The sequence below is a fragment of the Juglans microcarpa x Juglans regia genome, chromosome 5S (genome assembly GCF_004785595.1).
Source record: "Juglans microcarpa x Juglans regia isolate MS1-56 chromosome 5S, Jm3101_v1.0, whole genome shotgun sequence".
NCBI lineage: Eukaryota > Viridiplantae > Streptophyta > Magnoliopsida > Fagales > Juglandaceae > Juglans > Juglans microcarpa x Juglans regia.
Window position 1 is genome coordinate 14,255,105 of NC_054603.1, and position 24,070 is coordinate 14,279,174.

The 24,070-nt window shown below is 39.1% G+C and overlaps 1 protein-coding gene and 1 long non-coding RNA gene across 3 annotated transcripts in view; one reads left to right on the forward strand and one right to left on the reverse strand.

Moving 5' to 3' along the window:
• LOC121267535 overlaps positions 1 to 24,070 on the reverse strand; it is a 150,589-nt gene that overhangs the window by 17,635 nt on the left and 108,884 nt on the right. The window lies entirely within an intron of this gene.
• On the forward strand, positions 9,519 to 22,528 carry LOC121267541. The gene is made up of 3 exons (XR_005941038.1): positions 9,519 to 9,652; positions 19,006 to 19,012; positions 22,517 to 22,528. It is a non-coding gene; the product is annotated as an uncharacterized LOC121267541 (long non-coding RNA).

The window sequence follows — 24,070 nt, forward strand, 5'->3', positions numbered from 1 at the left end:
GGTACCGGGTGTCTAGGAACAAAGTCTGGAGTAATTCCGGGGCTGCACGACCTCTCGACAAGTAGTATCAAATGAGTCATTGTTTCCCCATTCCTCATGCACATAAAGCACCAATTTATCACCTTCGTCCATCACCTCTTTAAATTATCTTATGTAAGAATTTCCCCCAATGCAGGACTCCAAGTAATCTTCAGTGGGACATGAGAATTATTGCAAGGAGTCAAGCTATGATAAATTGATTTCACTTCAATATGTCAATTTCTTGGAGGGGGCCCAACATGTCCGATCTTCTCCCCTAGTTATAATCTAACCGAGTACAAATAGGCATGAAATGAAATAAAGATAGAAAAAGATAGACACGAAGGGTACAATAATGGATACCTATCTCAAGAAAATGGGAAAGAAAGAGTTGAGAATAAAAGAAACATCCAGCAGTGCTATGAGCATCAAAGGATAATAGGACAGTAATCTAGTGTATCTTTAAATAAACTTAACCCAACATAAATTATCAACAAAGTTAGAAGAAGTTAGAAGGTCTACAACTCTTTTACGACTACTCCATGAGAAATTTCTCTCTCTCTCTCCCCCCTCGGCTCTCTCTCTCTCTCATCAGCTATAACGCCTCGTTCCCGGAAGATCCAGAGAGTTAACTCTTGTTATCTAATAACCAACTCCAACACAGTTAATATACTTCCAAAAGCACCAAATTAAACATAAACACTTCCAATCTAAATAATCACACAAACTCATTTATCAAATCCTTGATAGAGTAACCCAAAAAAATATCAACTTTTCTACAAGTCACTTAAACTCACATTTCAACAATATAATTATAGACTCTAAATTCTCAATATTATAAAGAAATTTTGATTCAAACTAATTTCCTCAATATAATCAATTCTTCAAAATGCCACATCATCAAAACACAATGACATTTCTTAACAAAAATCACCAATACTCATCGAAACTTTTTATTCTTAATCCACTATTCTTAAGTCATCTCACACAATGCTTCATAGTCTTGATCCTCAGCTAAAATATCCAAAATCATCCGAAAATATTGAAGATAAGGGGGGAGTTATCAACAACTCAGTAAGTAGAGAACATATACTAGTATATAAACATGAACATTTATCAGACTTTGAAATGCTGAACAAAATATATTCTCTCAGAATGCAGAATCAGAAAACTTGTTTTAAGAATGCAAAATCGAAACATGTTACCAAAAATATAAGAGCGAAACTTTAAGAAAACATTCTCATCCAAAATTTTCTTGGATAACTGAAACATCATATCAGAACTGAATTTCATATTTAACAGTCGTGGTAGGGTTGTGCATTCTGCAAAAAGGCAAGCAAAACATAAATCACCATGAATATCAAAGTGATTGCACTCAGAATAGAAAACCACTATTATATCCCGTGGTGGGCCAAATGTCACTATTATATCCCTTGATAGGGTTAGAGGTCACTATTGTATCTTGTGACAGGGCCAGAGGTCACTATTGTATCCCGTGACGGGATCAGAGGACATTGTTGTATCTCGTGACTGGGCCACATAATATCAGAGCAAATCAGAATCAGAATCACATCAGAATCATAGTCAGAATCAGAACAGAACTAGAACGTCATGCCAAAGGTTTTTTAGATGCCAAATCATTCCAAAACAGAGTATTGAACAAATTCAGATCATTTCACATTTTTCCAAAACAGATTCAGAATATCTTCACGTCACATGCAAAAATTATCAATTTTCATATTCGCTCATATTTTTCTAAGTTCAATAACAAAATGTCAAAAATAAACTCATGTCTACACCAATCATGCCAGAAAATATTTTATTCTTATACAGAATCTCATGAGCAATGCAGAACAAATAACTGAGATCGTTTAACATTTCTTTTCATAACACAACATGCACATTTTCAAAATTGACCTCAGTCCATTTTATTCTTATACAAAGTCTAGCATAGGAACCCCACTTGCCTGAACTTAACTTTTCAGAATTTTCCTCAAAACAATGTCATGTCAACTATAAATTGTCACCTATAAAATAATCACGTAAATCTATAAATTTACAATCAATCACAAATTTAAACCATTTAAGACTAAGCTTCTAAAATATCTATTTTAATTCTTCAATACCTAAAATTGCCCATAACCTTAAAATATCCCTTAATTCTAAAAAATCCATCTCAAAACTCAACTTCAATTAAAGACCAAGTCTAAGCTATAAAAGCTTTTGTAAAACACAAGCTGAACATAAAACCAAACCCAACCTAAAAACAAGGCCCATTCAAAACCCATTTAAAATATACATTCAAATCTTACTTGGCTTAAGGGCAAAATAATAATTTCAAAAATCTATAATCTCCCCCTACCCTCTAAATCCACGTAATTGTAGCACTTAGAAACACCCATATATTTTTGAAACTCACAAGAGAGGGAAGATGTGAAACAAAAGCTCACTGTGAGGGAAGGAGTCACGGCGGAGCTAGGTTGCGGTGGAAGCTGGTTGTCCCGACAGTGTCGCATTAAGAGAGAAAAAGCGAGGAGAGAGACAGAGAGTGCGTGCATGAGAGAAAAGGGAGCAGCGTGAGAGGGACTCACTGTGTGGGCAGCGGAGAAGCAACGACAAGGTGGCTGGGAGTGGTGAAAGTGTGTCCTTAGAGGCTGAGGCAACTGGCGTGGGCGGTGGCTTAAGGGTGGTGGCTTGGTTGAGCCAAGACTCCTCTATTTCAAGAAACAAAAATAGAGTCCTTTGATGTTCGTGTGGTTGCGTTTCTATGTTGAACTGCTAAGGATTATGGGTAGACGGACAAGGTTGGCTGCTTGTGGTGGCATTTTTTGACATTGGATCACGACTGGCCATGGTGGTGCTATGGTGGTGGCGTTAGTTTTCACGTGAAGATGGAGGCAGATATGGCTCACAGTGATGGTGGTTGAGGAAGGAAGCAGAGGCTGCAAGGTGGTGAAAAGCTGTAGGTAATGAAGCAAGTTTGACACTTCGATATGATGGATGAGAAACACCTCTCTGTGCTATATGGCAGGGATCAATCGAGAGGAGCTTGGAACAGAAGTACCTAGAGCTGGTGTGGTAGCAACCGCGTCTAGGGTTGAGGAGGTTCGATATATACATGAGATTGAGGGCTGTACGAAACTCTAAAGTTAACGTGGGAATATATAGGTGACCAAAAACAAATCCTAAGAGATAAGGGATGAAGAGACGTGCAAGCATGGGCTCCGGGAGTGGTGCAAAGTGGGGGCTGGGAGTCTTAATGGGAAATAGAACTCTAAAATAAAAAAAAAAATGGGACAAATGAGTATGCACTGGAATCTGACGTGCCTGAGGGGCTATGCATGAAGTGTATATATGTATATATAGAGAGTAAGGAAACCCTAGAAAGGATGAGAGGGAGAAACTACATGAGAGATACATGCTATGGGGTCTACATGATCTCAGGGCATGGGCTTTTCGCTCATTTGAAAAATTTGATCCATGTCTAGTAGTACAAAAACAATTAATAAGTGGGCTTTTTCTTGTGTTTCGGGTCTCAACTCAACCTAAAAAAAATACTTGTAAATCCCAAGTGGGTTTTTCATATGTAAAAGCCCAAAAATTTTAGAAAGAGGGCTTGGTACAGGGTTCGGGTGTTACATGAGCTATTGTTTCCCTTTTTCTGTTGCTCCCCGCCGGAAATAGCTATTATTTTTCCCCCATTTTGTTTCTCTTCACTGTTTTCCCTCATCTTCTTATCTTCTTCCTTATCTCGTGATGGTTTTCAATAAGTTTTTCATTGATTCCAAGTCTTTCTTCTTTCGTAGTGTAAACGACATATGGTGGAAAATCAATGAGAAAAGTCGCAAGGTTACTAAGTTTATTACGGTGGATGTTTATGCTGTGGAATGGTTGGCCTCTGTAGTGTCTGCCTATGGTGCGCCAGTTGGTTCGTCAGTGTTCTATAATTCCAGACGAATTGGGAATCAGGTGTTGATTGCCCAACGCTGCCACAACAAATTTGGACATTTTATGTTGCTGTCTGAATATGGAAAAGATGTGAGGTGTGGTTTTATTGCCGTCCCAGAAGGATTGAAGGGTGAGGGATGGAGGTGTTTTGCTACAATGTTGAGAGAGGTTGGCTCAAATTCCTCTATTTCGAGTGTGGAAAACAGGGTAGGTTTTCAAAGGAACTCCTCATCTCCTTGAGCACAAGCAATGTTGGGTCTGAAGAAGTCCTTCATGGATGTAGTTAAGAAGCCACCCCCTTCTTCTGATTCTTATGGTTGCTTGAGGTGTAAATGGACTGTCTTTGGGGCAGATGGTGGGAAGGTGGTGCAGACAGAATTCAATTCTCCCAAGTATGACACTTGGGTTTCCAAGGGTAACATGTCAGGGGCTAGAGAGGGTATGCCTTTGTTGTCCATGCAGAGCACATTATTGGACGTGAGGGGTAAAATCGATTTTATGTTAAGTTGGGTGAAAATGGGCCTGGGCTCGAAGAAGAAAGGAGCGGGCGGCAATCCTTGAGTTATGGATAAGTAGGAATTGGATTACACTGTTGGGCTAGCCTCTATGGGCCCAAAGTTGGGCAAGGATGAGAAGGGTAGCAAATGACTGGGCCGGGCCTGGCTAAAAGCCCATTACGCGTTTGGCGAGAGAAGCTCGTATAGGGCCTATTTTAGGGCCAAAAGGTGTCGTGCCTTCACCACCACCTACAGTGCCTATCGTCGACTCGTAGCCACCAGGGTTAGCATAAACCTCACCAAAGGTGCTAGTTGATCCCTCGAAGAGTGCGAAGTTGTCGGAAAAGCTACCAAAATTGAGTCTCAAACAATGGTGGAGGAGCAGATAGTTGCCCTACCAATGTCTTTGATCCCATATGTGAGGCATTTGCATTCGGTTGACCATGTTACGTTGGTTATTCAACCTTCATTGCTAGTGGAGGCTTTATTTCATACAGGGAAGGAAATTAGGGACTCTCTAGAAGTGATGCTTAATTCAGAAATGGTGCAACAGGGTGTAGATGGGGAGGCTTCTGGTGTTTCAAACCTGTAATTGGTTTTATGTGAAGGGGATTGTGCTGGTGGGAGCCCAAATCCTATATATGCTCTTCCCTCCTCATGTGCTGTGTCAGATTGGGTTCTTAAAAAAGTAGAGGAGCTACAGGCCTGTGTTGGGATTTTCGTTGTTGACTTTGAAGAACAATTCAAGGCACTTCTTATAGCCATTGAATATAGACGTTCCTCGATTTTATAACCTAATTCTAAAAAAGAAAGGGAGCTAAGGAGTCCAGATGCTCTATAAATTATGATCTCAAGGAGGGGGTGTGGAGGAAGGGACAAATTGAAAGGGGGGGGGGGATCTCACCTTTTTCATGAAGCCTAAGATTCTTACTTGGAATGTTAGGGGTCTTAATGATCCTAACAAACGTTCTCAAATCAAGTCATTGTTACATAATTGGGAAGTTGACATATTTTGCTTACAAGAAACAAAGTTACACTTCATCCATAGATGTTTAATTCATGGCTTGTGGGGCTATCCCTTTGTGAGTTGGACTTATTTGGCGTCTTCGGAAGGCGTCCTATTGATGTGGGACACAAGGGTGGTAGAGTTTGCAGGAATGCATTGGCAATTTTACTGTAGCAAGTGTTTTTTTTTTTTTTTTTAAATGTTGAGGATAGATGGGAGTGGGCCTATGCAGGCGTCTATGGTCCAAATTTAGATAGAGAAATGAGCCTATTGTGGGATGAACTAGCTTGTTTGTACTCTCTTTGGGACATTCTGTGGTGTATGAGTGGTGATTTCAACATTACTCGGTTCCCTAGAGAACGTTCAATTAATTCTAACTCTTCCTAAGCTATGAAACATTTTTTTAATTCATTTTTTATTTGGATCTTCTAGATCTTCCTATTGTGGGGGGGGGGGGGGGGCGTCTATACTTGGTCTAATGGTCGTGGCTAGTCGAGATTGGATCGCTTTATTGTTTCCCCTTCTTGGGAGGCACATTATCAAGAGTTAATGCCAAAAGAGATTGTCCCGGGTGTGTTAAGACCATTTTCCTATCTTACTGGACAGTGGTGGCATTCATGGGGGTCAAAGGTATTTTAAATTTGAAAATATGTGGTTGAAAATTTACAGGTACTCCTAGCGTAATTCTTGCTAGTAAGCTCAAAGCTTTGAAATTTAATTTAGTTGAGTGGAACACAACAGTTTTTGGGAATATCAATGTCCAAAAAAAATTCTCTTTTGGAGGAGTTACAGGTTTTCGAGTCTAGGGAAGAATACATGGTCCTTTCTGATGAGGCTTTTTTTAGGAAAAAATCTGCGATGGTTGACCTTGAGAGAGTGTTATTGATGGAGGAGATCTCTTAGCGTCAAAAGTCTAGGTCCCTTTGGTTGAGAGAAGGGGATAATTTTCTCATAAAATGGCCAACCCACATTGTAGGAACAATGCCATTGAGATGCTTCATTCCGATGGATGTGAAATCTCCTCTCCTCCTGAAATTCAGGACATTATAGTGCATTATTATGAAGATCTTCTCTCCGAATCTATTTCTTAGTGGCCTAAGCTTGATGGGATGGTTTTTTACTCTTGAACTTAGTGCGAGTTGGTTGGAGAGACCCTTTGATGAAGATGAGGTTTTTGAGGAGTTAGTGGGATGGTCAAAGATAAAGCTCTTGGACTGGATGGTTTTTCTATGGCCTTCTTCCAAGTTTGCTAGGATATTGTGAAGGAAGATGTGATGTGTGTTTTTCAGGAGTTTTTTCTCTTTTAAAAAGTGTGAAAAATCTCTTAATGCCATCTTTATTGCACTTGTTCTTAAGAAACCTAGGGCCTCCGAACTCATGTATTTTCGACCTATTAGTCTTGTGAGTGGGATTTAAAAGATAATATGGAAGATGCTTGCTAATCGAATGAGCAAGGTGATGGACCACATCATCTCTAAGCCCCAAAATGCCTTTGCTCGGGGTAGACAAATTCTTAACTATTGCTAACAAATGCCTTGACAGTTAGCTGAGGGAGGGCACTCCCAATGTCCTTTGTAAGCTAGATATGGAAAGACTTTTGATCATGTGAATTGAGACTTCCTATTCTATATGCTTGAGAGAAGAGGCCTTGGGGCTAGATGGTATTCATGGATTCGACATTGTGTTTCTACTCCCCAATTCTCGGTTTTGGTCAATGGTAATTTTTCTAGTTTCTTTCATAGTTCGCGTCGATTGAGACACGAGAACCCTTTATCTCACTTCCTTTTTGTCATTGTCATGGAGGCGTTGGGTCGGATGGTGCAGGGTGCTGCAAGGGAGGGATATCTATCGAGATTTTCGGTTGGTAATGACACTTACGGGCCTATTACTCTTTCACATCTTCTTTTTACAAATGACACCATCATCTTTTGTGATGCGGATTTTGGCATGTTCAAGCCTTAAAGGCAGTACTATAATGCTTTGAAGTTGTTTTAGGACTTAAGGTGAATTTGGGCAAGTCTGAGTTGATTTCAATGGGGGAGGTGCGTAACGTCAATAGTTATGCAAAATTGTTGGGATGTAAGATTGCCTCTCTTCCCATGAAATATTTGGGACTTCCACGGGGGGTGCCTTTTAAGGCTCGTGCTATTTGGGATGGGGTCGTTGAAAAAGTTGAGAGAAGATTGGCTGATTGGAAGCGTCTTTACTTATCTAAGGGGTAGACTCACTCTTCTGAAGAGTATTCTCCCTAATCTCCTTACTTAATTATCTATCACTGTTTCCACTACCCACGGGTGTGGTGAACCGGATTTAGAAGTTGTTTCGGGATTTCTTTGGGATGGTATGGGCGAAGCTACTAAGTTCCATCTCATTAGTTGGAATAAAGTTTGTACTCCCATTTCGGTTGGAGGGTTAGGTGCTCATTATTGGGTAAGTGGCCACTGAGATATCAATTGGAAGGGGAGTCAGTTTGGAGAGAGATAATCGATCAAAGTATGGTAATGCATTTTTTTTGGGGGGGGGGGGGGGGAGTTGGTGTTCTAACGCTATTCGGGGGACTTATGATGTGGGGCTTTGTAAGTTCATTAGAAAGGGTTGGGGGAGTTTTGTTAGTCATGTGAATTTTGTTGCTGGCGAGGGAGCTAGGATCCGTTTCTGGTTTGACATTTGGTGTGGTGAGTGGGCTCTCTACATTATGTTTCCAACTATTTATAGATTAGCTTCTGATAAGTTTGTTGCTGTTTCAGATCTATTTTCTTGCCCTAATGGTGTGATTCAGTGGGATATTTGTTTAACTCGAGTAGTTCAAGATTGGGAAATCAATGAAGTTTTAGCTTTTTGTAGTCATCTATACTCATTAAGGATTAATGGTAATGCCATGGACAGAATGTTATGGACTGCAAGGGGAGCAAAAAATTCACTGTTCACTCATATTATAAGCTTTTGTCTTTTCAGGGCAGTCCTTCCTTTCCTTGAAAAAGTAGCCGAAGGTCTCACGTGCCTTGTAAGGTGACTTTTTTTCGTTTGGACAGCTTCCCTTGGAAAAACCATGACGCTGGACAATTTAAGGAAGCAAGGTATCATTGTTTTGGAGTGATGTTGCATGTACAAAAAGAACGGAAAAACAATGGATCATCTCCTTCTGCATTGTGAGGTGGCAAGGGCTTTGTGGAATGGTGTTTTTCACAAACTTGGCCTAGATTGAGTGATGCCGTCAAGAGTGGTCGTGGTCGAGCTTCTTGCTTGTTGGAATGGGATTCAGAGCTGCTCTCAAGCGGGTGTGGCATGGAAGATGATCCCCTTATGTCTTACGAGGTGTATCTGGATGGAAAGGAATGATTGGTGTTTTAGCAATAAAGAGCATTCTTTAGAACAGATCTGGAGTTTTTTGTTCATTCCTTGCTGTCTTGGTTTTCAATTTTAGGGATTAACGATCTTTTCATTCATGATTTTCTGATTTCTCTTCCAGCTTTCTAGAACGTACATGGCTTTCGCCTATACCTTTGTATCAATAAAATCTTTTATTACTTATGAAAAAATAATTCAATGAAGGCTTTCGGTATTGCACATCATTGCACCAACATCAAAAGAAGCAATAGTCAATTACTTAAAATCATTACTACCATTTGAGTAAACAAATCGTGCTTCTGTGATATAATATAAACATGCTAACTAACCATTGTAGAGGTGATTTTGCCAAAACCATTGTCTCCCACGACTACCAGAGTCTACATGAAATAATACAAAGATAAAGAATAAATATAAATAAACACTAATTTATAAAAAGAATAAAATAATAAAAATCAACACTAAATATTACTCATCAAAATCAAACTCAACAACGAAAATCTGTACACCTTCTCTTAAATTACAAAGTCTTGAAATCAACACGACACTTTCTAATATATATTAAACCAGAAGTTTAAAGTCCAACAATTTGTAATAGCAATCAGAGGATAGTGCCCAATAAAATCTCCGGCAAGATTATCAAATGTTACTCTATTGACTTCCAGGACAGGCTCTATCTCATTTCCATAACCAAAAACTTTTGAATAACTGACAGAAGATAGGCTAGAGATGATGGCGAGAAAAGATCGATAGTTTGTGGAATGAGAACAAGAGGATAACAGGACAAGAACCTCAAATGAGGAGTTGGTGGATAAGTATCTGGTAGAATGAGAAGGTGCCGCCCCTGTACAAAGGCGGCATTATCTACGAGCAGGAAAGCTAAGATTATCATATGCCACTTCATAATGAATTCAAGCTCAAGCACCATCTCTCTCCATCATCAAAGAAATGGCCACTGCATTTATCCCAAAGACCCCATTAAGCATAATGGAATCATTCACCGCACATATAGGCGACAAAGATTATTATTTTACCCTTTTAGCAAGCCATAAGCTCCACCCTTACCTAAGGCAAAACCCAAACTATCCCAAGACATTTGAAAATTGAGTACCAAAGTGCTTTGGCTACGTCACTATGAAGCCCTGCTGTAACACCCCACTTTCCAATAAAGACATTTTAGAATTTTTGAGGAGCCAGTGTGCTACTACTAGACTTGAACTAAAAAAAAAAAAAACTTTTAGTTTTAACAACGTGCCAGATGCGAAAGTTTCCATAAATAAAACAAACTTTAATAAATACTTAAAATCCAAAATAGAGTCTGCGGATGAACTTATTTTTAAAAAATACGGAAGTCTCATGTGCTTATCAAAATAATTTATTTAAACCTTAAACTATAAAACTAATCATAGCATAATTTGTCTAGGCCTCTGCCTCGCCTCCTTGGGTCAAGTCCTGTTCTGCAATCTCATCCTTATAAATGTCATTGCCTAGGGTGGTTTAAAAATATAAAAATATACAAAAAAGAGTTGAATAAATATAATAAACATAAGGTTTCTTGAAAAACGTGCACACTTGTAAATACATACGTAAATAACATAAACATTAACATGAATATGAACTTATCTTACACTTATCATAGGCGGTTACCCACTGTTGACCCCCATGAGTTAGAGTTAGAGAATCTAAGTAGATTTCGATTCTACACATGACCGCGGGTTGTGGAATCCATACATAAGAAAGACATACTAGGTGCACTACCAGCATGCACGACCTGGCAATGCAATATGCCCATAACATAGGTATCGTCTTCATATCATAACATAGGCCGTTACATATCATTCATACTTCATCATAATCATACTTACATACTTGTCATATCATAGATTTCAAAAGAAATCGCATGCATACTTGTCATATCTTGTCATATCATATCATAGATTCCAAATGAAATTGCATTCTTTCATAAATGTCTTAATACATGTTTCCTCACGTACAATCATGATTTTTCATAAATATAAACCTTCACATAAAATCATGCATGGCTTTCATAAATTATTTTAATGCATAATTCTCACATAAAATCATAACTTTTCATAAATCTTTTGATGCACAACTCCTTTCATAAAACCATGAGCTTTCATAAATAATTTATTGCATAATTCTTCATGTAAAATTATGGATTTTCATAATTTTATCGTGTCTTAGGTACGTAAAAAGGACTTCCAATGGAGGGCATACATGCATAATATTTTTATAAAAAACAAGTAGTTTACTATATATACGTGTAAGGGTATGATCATTCTACTTACCTTGCAATGCTAATCCACTATTTTCGGGGCGTGACTGATTTCTTATAAGATAGACACGTAGCTTACATCAATTTCTACTTAAACACATATGTTGTAATTAAACCTGAAATTCCAATTTAATCTATATTTCCATAAACTTTAGTCCTTCATAACTCTAAAATCACATTGACTCCATAATATTGAAATTAGTTCTGTATATCTAGAATTTATATGGCCAACTTAAAATACAACACTACCACAATGATACATGTTAAAAAAAAAATCCTCCAGCCTGGCCCTCTATTGACTTAAGAATACACTGGCCGTGTGGCTTAGGGCCCGTTATGAATCAAAGGGTCTGGAGATAAAAAAAACACATGGAATAAAAATAATGAAGGAATGTCGTGCGTAAAGGAAATCGAGGGCTCGGGAGAGAGAGACGTGCGATACTCACCGAGAGGAAGTGGCACGATACGGCGGCTCTGGGGTGGATGGAGGTGCTGGGGACGCGATTGGGTCCTCTGGGCAAGGTGGTGCGACGCCGAGAGAAGGAGTGAGGGAGTTCTGTTAAGCCGAAAACAACTAAGAGAAAGAGGAGGGTGGTGACGGTCATGGGCTTACCGGGATGGAGTGGGTGCCACGGGGTTGAGCTAGTCAGCAGTTTCTAGCACCGTGGGTGGTACTACGATGTCCCTTGAAGTTGTGTTGGCTTGGTCTGGCAAGGAGGTTGCCACAAAGGGGCTACGGTTTCTCTTTTTTTTTTTTTCAGTGGTTGGCAAGGACTGTGTGCTGTTGCAAAGAGGAGGAGCTACGGTGATAGGAGGCTGTGTGCTCGTGGCAAATGGGCTGGCGAGGTACGGTGGTTTTTGGCTCATGGTGGGGTATAAAAACTCTGTTTTGAGTGTGTAAAATAGAGGTGGTTGTGTTGTTTGCCGTGGCTGTGACCGTGGGAAAAGGTATGGGTCTACAATGGTGCTAGGCAGAGGCTATGGTGCTACTGGCCAGTGTTTGGACGTACTCAGTGGTGGATTCCAGCAAGGTGGTGGTCTGGTATGGAGATAAATTGCTACGGAGTTTCTGTTTTCATGGGTTTGCTGAGAGTGTGAGTTTTCTTTCTCTGCTGATTTGTGTTGTGTTTATTACTAGAGGGTCTCAGGGTAGTTTTATAGGTAGGGGGAAGGGGGTATCGTGGATCATAGGAGGTTGGATAGAGTTTGGAGTTGAGAGTAGTACGTGCATGTGCATGTGAGTGGATAAATACATAAGAGACGTGCATGGTTATGGTTTATAAAGGAAATCAGTTAGGAGTTTTATTATGAAAAGGAAAGCACAATGGTAATAGAGTTTGGAGTCTAACACTCATGAGCTTGGAGTAAAAAAATAATAATAATGGAGCCTTAACTCTAGGTTCAATTAAAAAATATATACCCGATAAATTCTTTTATGGGCTCTAACTCATTTATTGAGCTTAATAAAGTTCTCAGTAATTTATTCCTAAAAATATAGCATCAGATCATTACACATGCTTTCCTATAGATCCAGCTCATCTCATCCACAAGAGTAATCTCCTTGACAATGTGAACAACCTAATTTTTCATTGTTGTCTCTTTGTCAGATAAGAACTCTTACCCATCACTTCAAAATCATAGAGATTGAACAAGTATTAATTCCATCCTAACACGTTTGAAAACATGAAAAAAATGAGTAGCCCCATTGAGCTACCACTCTAATATAGTATACGAATCTCCTCAGAGATCATAACCAAACATGGCTCTAATTTTTTTTATTATTATTGGAATTAGGTGTCCGGAACAGCGTCTCGACTAATCCCAGTGGTTCAAAGGCCTCGGCAAAGAGTTTCCCACAAGTGTACCTCGGTTAATTCAAAGGAAAAATCTTCCAGTTCAATGGCACCTAGAGATTGTTTACACCTAAGGGGATTTGAACCTTAGACCTAAGGGGAGCATACCCCTAAACCCAAGGCCTTTACCACTTGAGCCAACCCTTAGGAGTTTTGCTGTAAAATTTATTACTGGCATAAAAGGATCCAGTAGCCTAGTCCAATTAGATGGGAGATTTGTTATAGTCACACGGAAGGTCACCTATCTAATAATGAACTAATTAGAAATACGAAAACGACAACACCACAACAGTGGCTCAAAGCTTTCAAGAATCAATGGAATCAATTATCTTTACCTCGCTCATCTTTGGCGGGTTTTAGCCTAAAGGATTTTGCTGTCTCAGAGTCTACCCCATCTAATACCACAACTTGATACGTCTTTAATCTCACCTCCATTGCCAAGATCCTTGGCCATGAAGGTTATATAATACCTGATTATGTTGGTAGCCTAACCCATTATCTTCAAGACCTTAACAAACTATTGGCATCTACACACCAACCAAAGCCATCATGAATTTTCACAACTTTCAATTTAAAAAGATGATGCTGATAAAAACTTTAATAATGATGATGACGATGATCAGAATAATAATAATAGCATAAAAAAAGGAAACCTTGAACCGACGATTGTATTCGTCGATTGTGAGCTGAAAATACCGTTTATACATATCATAGTCATAGTCTATGTTGTACGGTTGAATTCAGTGGAAACAATTGACGCCAGGGATGTCAGAAACATCAAAGCCCTAAACCAACAAATGACACGAAAATATGGAGGACTTAAGCAAAAAATTAAAGCTGGAGTAAGCGTAGACAATGATAATAGAAGATCGGATCAAATATAGTTAGACTCTCGTCACTCTTCAAACCTTGTTCCCTTTAGGAATAGGCTTCCTCTAGTGTCATCTCATCACGTTAATCATTTAGCTGGTTAAGTAGCGGTGAAGGTGAAGAATATTTCTTTTGGTGAGGATTAATTCGCTTTCCAGCTTGTTGTAACCAAACAATTCCACAAGACCCATTTCATTCGTTTTCGTTGCTTTTCAAGCTGTAACACAACAATTGGAGAAACACGAAGACAAACCTAGTCGTTGCCGCACTCGCACTTGCACTCGCACCCTCCCTCGCCTCAAGTAGACCTAAAGAATCATTTAACATGCTATTTGTGGATCATCTAGGACCGAATAATATAGATGGGAGTCTAGGAATTAGAGTCACCTTTCCTTTCCGTTTTTGAGTTGGACGCAAGACTGTGTCTGATCGGAATGCTTTGAGACTTTCACCTACCTCAAGCCTACAATCCCAGTCTCTTGATTGATCGTAGAATCTAGAAAAACACAGAGGGTCTTTGTAAACATAGGGAGATACCAGAATCAATCAAGAAGAAATGATTTTTAATTTTTTGGAAGGTTCAGCTAGGGGTGCTACCCGCCCCTTACGGGGTGGGGCCACCCCTTCCCTACCCCCTGCCCCTGCCCTCGCAAGGGCAAGGGTGGTGATTTTTTTCCTATAATCCACCTCCGTCCATGCGGGGGCGGGGTATCCTGTCCGTTGCACAGGGTGCGGGGGTGGACCTCCATCTGTCCGCCCCTCGCCCCCTTCTCCCTTCCCGGGCTCCCCCAATCTATTACAACAAACCCAAACACTAGAACAAGTTACAACTCTGATCAAGAGAGATTTATCTATCTCGGTGTCTCTTACAACAATGAACAAACCCAAATCAAGAGAGATTCATTTACCTCGGTGTCTGTTACTTTCATGGCAAACGAAATCGATTCCTCTCAGCAGCATCTATTACAACAAACCCAATCGAGTACTCTCTGCCGGCATCTATTACTTTCATGGCAAACGAGATCGAGAAAGTTCAGGATGAAGGATATCAAGATGAGAGAGATTGAGACAAGAGAGATCGAGAGATTGAGAGAGTTCGAGAAAGTTTGGGACGAAAGAGATCAAGACAAGAGAGATCGAGAGAGTTTGGGAAACTGAGTTTTGGGGGGGTGGGTTGGTTGGCCTTATACATGTGGGAGTGGGGCAGGGGATTTACGGAGCGGGGCTGAGTCTGTCCCCCGCCTCCGCAATGCCCCTTTCATACGGGTGGGGGTCCCCACCCCCGTCTGTGCTGAGTGGATCCCCCACCCCACCCAGGCGGGGGCGGGGCGAATGGGCTGGTGCAGCGGGTGGCGGGCATCCGCTGCCCACCCCTAGGTTCAGTTCAGCCGATAACAACCTACTTTACGAAAAGCCCATATGTACATAGCAAACTCAGGGATGCAAAAAGGATATCATATCCTAGGAATAAAAAGTCCCATTGACATGTACATTTAACTTATAAAAAACATAGAATTTTGTAGATTTAACTTATAAATAAGAATCGTACATTGATGTAGGAAAAGTATCCCCATCAATTAGGATTTCTATATTTTCGACCTTAATGATAAGATTTGAGTTTTCAAGCATCTGCATTAGGATCTACAATCAATATCATCAGCACCCATTTGGACTTGAGATGAATTGAGATGGTTTTAGATTAGTTGAATAAAATATTATTAGAATATTATTTTTTAATATTATTATTTTTTTGAGATTTGAAAAAGTTGAATTGTTTATTATATTGTGTAGAAATTTGAAAAAGTTGTAATGATAAGATGAGATGAGTTGATGTGAGTTTCCAATCCAAACCGGGGAATATATAAAACTTGTTTACCTCTTAGCTTGAAAGTGCACTCATGCTTCATCTTCAAATTAAACTACAAATGGTACTAGCATCTATTCCATTAAATATTATCTCTATAGCTCATCTTAGATATTTTTAAGTCGCATTTGTTTCATTGGAAAAAAAAAAAAGTTTTTCACACAAAACATGAAATACGTAGATATCATTGTAGAAAATATAACATGAAAAGAGATAGTTCTTTACCTTACAAAGGGTGCATAGCTTCACACCCTCAAATGTGAAATTATTTATCCTGATCTTTGACCACATATCTTCAGCAAATGGTTCACAACCATTTACCAGGATGCTGAAAAATGGAAGTAATTAAAACTTTTAAAGATTCTAGACATGTAACACTCGAGTCCAGCGCCAAGCCACTTTCTAATTTTTTTTTTTTTTTTTTTTTTTGGATTTGTACATATGAAGAGCCCAGTTAATTTTTTAGTATTATTTTTTTATATTTATTGTGGGTCCTTTTTTTTGTTTTTTTTTTTTTGTTTTTTTTGTTTTTTGCAGATATCGAATTTTTTTATAAATATTTTTGGGTCGGATGAAAAATCTTTTTTATGGGCTGAAAAAATTTATGGAACATGTATAATTTTTTTTAGGATGAGTCAAAGCCCAAAACTTAAAGAAGTCCATTTATTAATTTTTTTGTTCACTACGAAACATGGGCCAAAATTTGAAATGGGCCTAAAGCCCAAGCCCATGAGATTTGGTATCGCCCCCCATGGCATGCATGTTCGTTTCTTCTGCATGCATGTTTCCTTCCGCTAGGGTAAACAACAACATTGTATATTCACATGTTACACAAGTTCACACAGCCCCCACAGACTCCTCTTCATGCACAGCTTCATCACGTCTGTTTTCCACAGCATGCATGATGCATGTCTCTTTCCTTTCCGTCTCTAGGGTTTCCCATCGCCTATATATATACATACATACCTGCTTGTGATAGTTTACCAAGCTATGGCTGTCGCAAACCTCCACTAAAGCCTCCTTTCCCATGTCGTTGCACTATGGATAACCAAGACTAGCAGCAATCACGGATACCACCGCCTCCCAGGCATCGCGTTCTTTGCTGTCTCTCATCCTAGCAACAACCATGGGACCACTGTGGAACAGCACCATCAGCCATTGCCATGAACGAGCCCAACCCGAAATGCACGAACCACTCCAACCATATCACCACCTTAAGCCACTCGTGATCCTTCATGCCTCAGCCACAATGGCAAGTCACAGCATACCCAACTACTGCGAAACCAACCTACACACCCTGAGCTCTCCTTCGACTCAAAACCATCGTGTGATAGCCCCACTGCCCAGCCCATGCGAATTCAGCAGCCACCTACATAGAGATCCGAAGGCCCCTTTTTTGCTCCCCAAAACAGAGCATTTGTGACTCAAGCAACCTACCCCCCATTGCTCAGCCTCAAGCAGGAACCACCAAGAAAAGCCATAGAATCCATCATTCGTGCCACCTCTAGTCACCCCATGCCGATCCGGTAAGCCCACACGAATCCTTCCCACCGCCTCTCTCTCCGTCTCTCTTTTTCTCACATTATCTCTCTCTCTCCCTCCCAGTGCCCAGCTGCCGCGCTCACCACCATTGACCACCACCCAAAACCTAGCCCCATTGCAGCTCCTTCGCTCTCGGTGAGTTGTGGAGTTTTGCCTCAGGTCGCACGTTGTTTTCCTCCTGTAAGCCACTGTTTCCCTCTAAGTGTTTTAGTTTTCAGTATTTCACATACAATTTTTCCTTATTACTAAAATGAAAACTTTGGCAAAACTCGTATTGATTTGAGATGGGCTATGCTGCATTATGGGCTGACATGTTTGTGGGCCACCGCTGGAATTATGGGTTTAATGTGCATAGTTTGATGTTGAGACCACGTATTTATATGGAAAATATTATAAGACCAGTTTATGGAATAATATGATGTTTGGATTTAATCGTGTATTTATTTGGAGAAATTTTGTGAAAATCAAAGCATTTTGGAGAGAGTTGATATTTTAGGGTTTCAAGGATCTTAGACATTAGAAAAGTATACAACTTTAATATCTTGGGTTTAATTACGAAGTACGTGTTCAATTGAAAATTTACTCAAGTTACGTGATTATTTTATAGGTGACGATTGATACCTCTATGACACTGTTGTAAGGAAATTCAAAGAAGTTAAAAAATCTAGATAAGCAGGGTTCTTATACTAAATTTTGCATAAAAGAAATAAAACGAGGTTGATTTTGAAAATATGCATGCTTGCTTTGAAAAGAAACCTAAAAATAACCTCAGATATGTGTTATGCATATTCATGGAATCTGTATATGAAAGAAGTATTTTCTGTCATGACTGATGTAGACATGAGCTTATTTTGTTGCATTCTGTTATCTAAATTGTGCAAAAAGAGCGAATATGAAATTTATGAAAACTTGTGCATATGATGCGAAGATGTTCCAAAGCTATTTTTGAATATGTAAAATAATCTATTCTATTCAGTACTCTGTTTTGATTTAATGTAGCATATGACAACCTTGACATGAATTTCTGGTTCTGTATCTGATTATAATCTGGTTCTGATGTTGCCTCTGTTCTATCTCTGTTAAGGCCCTGCCATAGGTATAATAGTGGTATAGGCCCCGCCACAGGTATAATGGTAGTTTATAACCCTATCATGAGGGTTATGCATGGTATACGACCCTGCCATGGGTATAATAGTGGCATACGGTTCCGTCACGGGTATAATGGTAGTTTATAACCTTACCACGAAGGTTAAACATGGTATACGACCCCGCCACAAATATAATCGTAGTTTATAACCCTACCACGGGGGTTAAACATGATATATGTTCCGATATGATGCTCTGATATGCTATGAAGATAACGTCTCAGTTTATGATATACCAAAGGATTTTATTTTTGAATAAGAATGTTTATGAAAGTTTCACTCTAACATTTTTTATAACATATTTTGATTACGCATTTTGAAAGCAAATATTCTGATTCTGCAATCTAAAAGTAAATGTTTTGTTTTGCATTCTAAACTCTGTAAATGCTCATGTTTGCATACTAGTATATATTTTTTATTTACTGAGCTGTTGATAACTCCTTATCTTTACAACATTTTTCAGATGATTTGAAAGTTTCAATTGAGGATCAAGATTATGGAGCATGAGTGATGAGGTGTTTTTAAGCATAGAAGGTTTCTATGAGTATTGACGAATTTTATTAAGTAATTTCGTCTTGTTCTGATGACTTGGTATTTTGAAATGTTGATTATATTTAGGTAGGTAGTTGGTTTGAAACAATAATTTTTATATGGTATTGAGAATTCGGAGTCTATACATATAGTGTTGGAATGTGAGTTTAAGTGTCAAGAAGTAACTCTCCAACCCCTCCGGGACTGGGGCATTACAAGACAAGTGTTTAAGACACAGATTCAATGGCATTTGGTCAGGATTAGTGGTTGGTATTGACTTTTATAGCAGTGAATGTCTAAATATAGGTAGTGCATAGTTCATTGATATTTAAAGATCATGAAATAAAGAGACGTGATAAGAGTGGATACTTGGGTCTAAAATGGTTAACTGTTATGTACGAGATTGTTGAGAAGCTCTTATCCAGTGATCCTTGCAAAAGACATATGTGGAGATACACCTTTAAAATTCTACGTGAATAGTTTATGAATAGTAGTGAATTATTTTTTAATAATAATAAATAGTGTTTAGATGAGAGCTCTTAGTGGTAGTAGTAGAAGAGGCAATCCTTTTGAAGTCCAATACCAGTACCAGCAACAACTTCCTATCTATCAAAGGCCATTACAACAACAAATCAAAATGCAAGACCAAGATACCATCGAGGGCCGAGAAGGATCACTATAAATTTCAAAAACCCCTCCTGTTAATAGAAATGAATCTTCTATTCAAGAACTTCCCAATCCAGCAAACTAGAACCTTAAACAAATTGTTCATGGAGGTCAAGTAATAGATGCTGATGAATTTCAGGAAAGTCAACCCAAGGTATTAAGTAAGCACAATCTTCTGCAAGAGCCACTTGGTATTGTGTTGTCCCCTTCTGTAGACAAGCCAACAAGTATGTTAAATGCAACTCCCAAAATAGACCAAAACTCTTATCTAGGAAGCCAAATTTCAACCTTTGCTACTTTTTACCAAGCAAATGCCATGCATCACATTAATAGACACCACATAGAGCTTGATGAATCCCATCAATCTAGGAAGAATTTAATTCAGCCCCCTTTCTCTTACTCTTGTCAGACGCCACCTCTCCACTTGCCAAAAGGCACAAAATCTAAATAGAGTCCCTCCATCTTCCATGACATCATTGCTCAATTTGATCATCTCAATGGACCAACACTTGCTCGCAAGCCTACTCTATCCCTATTAGTTAGTCCATCTGAGAAAACTTGCATGGCTCTTACAAAAACTGTCAGTGGAGACTTCTAGTTTAAAGGTACCACTGAACCCACAACCAAACTTTGTCTTTCTAACTCCACAGCCAATTCTGTCCAAAACATGGAACCATCCTCATCTTCGGATAACAAGCAAAGGAACAACATGGACATTATTCCTCTCGAAATCCTTACACCTATTGATATCACACCTATTTCTACCATCCCACTAGGCACTGAAAGTTTCATTCCCTTTGAACAAGATCTGTCTGAGTCACCACCAAAACCATTACCATGCCCATCCACTAAAATCATTTCTTCTAAAAAGGGGTTCTTGAACTCACTAAGAGAGATCTACCACCCAAAAAAGAGAGAACACTCTTCTGGAATATTAGAGTTTGACATCCCTACTAAGATGGAAGCAACCTTCACAGTTGGAGCTGGAGGAGCAAGTAGCATGGAGGAAAACCCTCCCTTGTCATCATTCATGACAAAAGTCAAGAAGGGGGGAACCTACAAAAGAACCACGAAAACCAGAATGCAGTATTCTTCATATCAGAAGTCATATGCAACACGAGCAGGTAGCAATACCCCACCAACAAACCATGTCCTTTTATCTTCCACAATCCAAATGGCCGAGGTGACAGAGCCTGATCTGCCCCACAAACAGGAATGAGAGTTCTGTCTGGGAACTGCAGAGGCATAGCACGACCTGTTGCAAGGAGAATTCTAAGGGCTCACATCAAGACTCATCATCTCGATGTGGTTTTCTTATTTGAGACACTTTTGAATGATGCTAAGACTAATTATGTTGTTAATAGTTTAGGATTTTCTTTATCTTTGCATATCCCATGCTAAGGTAGGAAGGGAGGGCTTTTGGTAGTGTAGCGCCCTGGTGTAGATATAGAACTAGTTTATATTTTTTGCAACATTATCTCTATGCTTGTGTACACTAATCCTACTTATATGCCAAGATTACTTTTAATGGTTTATTGCCCTGCTCATCATTTTCAAAAGCATAATTTTTGGGACCTATTGTATAAGATCAATCACACTTTCTCTAGCCCCATTTTAGCACTAGGAGATTTTAACTCTACCCTCAATAGCTCAGAGAAGCTTGGAGGCAGGCCTTTTGCCTCTACCTCCTCATCTAGTGGCTTGAGAAATTTCATGGATGAGGCAAGTTTTTCTGGCTTAGGTTACAATGGCCCTTGTTACACTTGGACCAACAATAGAATGGGCCAAGGTAACATTAACAAGAGATTAGACAGAGCCATTGCTAATCCTCAATGGACTTTGCTCCATCCTGATGCAAAGATCTTACATCTGCCCATTTACAATTTTGAACATTCCCCCATCCTCCTAAACTCTCAAAAACAAACCCACACCAGCAAAGCCTTCAGATTTGAGGAGTTTTGGGCTAGGGATCATAATTGTAGTAATGTCATTGAGAAGGCTTGGGACTCCAACCATAGGAGTATTCCTCCCTTTATTTTCATGCAAAAGTTGAAAATGGTCAAAAGTGCTCTCAAAAGTTGGAACTTTAGCCACTTTGGTCATATTCAGACTAGCATCAAGACCCTTTCCAACCTACCGTCTCAAATTTAGTCTCAGAGTCCCTCTCATAATCTCTCCAATCAAGAGGACTCTATCAGAAATAGTCTCAATGAGCAGTTGAAAAGAGAAGAGATTTTGTGGAGACAAAAGTCTCGAGTTTAGTGGCTCACAACCACTGACGTGAATACCAAATTCTTCCATATGTCCTCCACTATGAGAAGAAGAACAAATGAGATACACTATCTCAGAACTTCTATCAATTCTGGGGATTCAAATCCTCTCAATATTCAAATCCAGTTCCAAGATCATTTCAAGAAAATCTTTCAAATCTCTTACCTAGATTGCCTTGATGACCTCTCTAATATGTTTCCTGATAAATTTAGTGAATAGGATAACCTTATGCTACGTAGGATTCCTTCTGATGAAGAGATCCTTTCCACCATTAAGCAAATCCTCTCTTCTAAATCCCCGGGACCTAATGGTTTTACTGTTTTTTTACAAGACCTATTGGAATATTGCCAAAGAGGATTTGAATAAGGCTGTGAGAAACTTCTTCACCTTTGGTCATATGCTTAAGGAGATGAATCATGCTAACATAGTTCTCATCCCTATGATTGCTTCTCCTAGCATAGTTCACCATTTCAGGTCTATTAGTCTCTCTAATGTCTGTTACAAGATTATCTCGAAAATCCAACCCAACAGACTTGGCATAAGTCTTATGTCTATTAAGATTGACATGGAAAAAGTCTTTGACTTTATGGAGTGAAGATTTCTCTTAACCATTTTTAACAGTCTTGGTTTCAACCCTACTTGGATCAACTGGATAAAAGAGTGAATTAGTACAACTTCTTATTCTATTGTCATCAATGGAATGCCTCATGGCTATAACTTACCTAGTAGAGGTATTTGACAGGGAGACTCTCTTTCCCCATTCCTTTTTATTTTAGGCAGTGAAGTTCTAACTAGACTTATCCTTAGGGAGGAGCATGTTCACAACATCACTGGTATTAGGATTAGCAGATCTGGACCTACTTTACCCCATCTCCTCTTTGCTGATGATCTCATCTTTTTTGGTAGTGCTAATGTTAACACAACCAAAGCTTTCTTAGATTGCCTAGAGACCTATACTGCTTGGTCTGGTCAGAGGGTTAGTGCTTCCAAATCTTCTATTCATTTCAGCAAAAACACTAGCATCGATGCCATTAGAGATATCAAGGACATTCTTAATTTTAGCCCAGCTCCTTCGTGAATTAAGTACCTAGACTTGCCTCTTAACTTTGGTTCTCCTCAAAGACATCACTGTAATGAGATTTTGGATAGGATTAAGAGTAAGCTTTCTAGGTGGAAATCAAAGTTGCTCTCCCAAGCAAGGAGAACCATCCTCATTAAATCTGTAGCTAGTGCCATTCTTGCTTACACCATGTACTGTCCAAGCATATGGCTAGGAAGATTGATAAGTCTCTCATGAGGTTTTGGTGGGGATTTTATCCTGATAAGATTCATAACTACACCCCCATCACTTGGAAGTCCATTCGTAAACCCAAATCTGTTGGTGGTCTTGGTATCAAGCTTGCTGCCAACTTCAACAAGGCTTTGAGTAAGTGTCTTTAGCATTTAATTAGTAATGAGACCAGCATTTGGAAAGATATGATCACTGAAATTACCCAAGTACCCCTGTGTATTCATGAAAATATTCACCAATTCACTTGAACAAATTTGCTAGATCTCAATTTAACAATTATTTAATCACATGAACATATAAAGTAAACAAATAAATTGCATGACATAACGATTGGTGACGAAGGGAAACTCTTTAAAGGTAAAACCTTACAGGGCAACCAAACCCAGAGAAGTCAATTTTATTATTTGAAAATCAAATTACAAGTAAGTTCTCAATTACAAAACTTTTGTCAATTGACTCTCTTCACCAAACAAACTACCCGTTTGTCTCTACAGTAGTAGCAGCCAGAACCTCTGGTGATCTTCAAACATTGGTTTTGCTCCTAAAACTCCAGTGGTTGAAACACGACTAATCAATTCTCTAACATGGAGCATAATCACACTCTTTGAAAGAAACAATATGAAATTTCTCCAAAAAATTTTCTAACTAAAATATGCACTGGAAAGTGCTCTAAAAAATATCTAGATATGAATTTCTACAGATCCTAACCAGTAGGATCCCTTAAATAAACAATCTGAAAGCAGGTTTAGTTTCAGTAAGACTCTGCAGATGGATCAAATCTACCGTGAAGACGACTCCTGACAGAATACTGACATCTGCGCTAAATCTTCTCTGCAGTAATAGATTTCAATTCAACCTCTTCTCTGGATAAGTACAGATTCCTTGTGACTCGATTTTCATACTTGTGACTTATCTAAACAACCT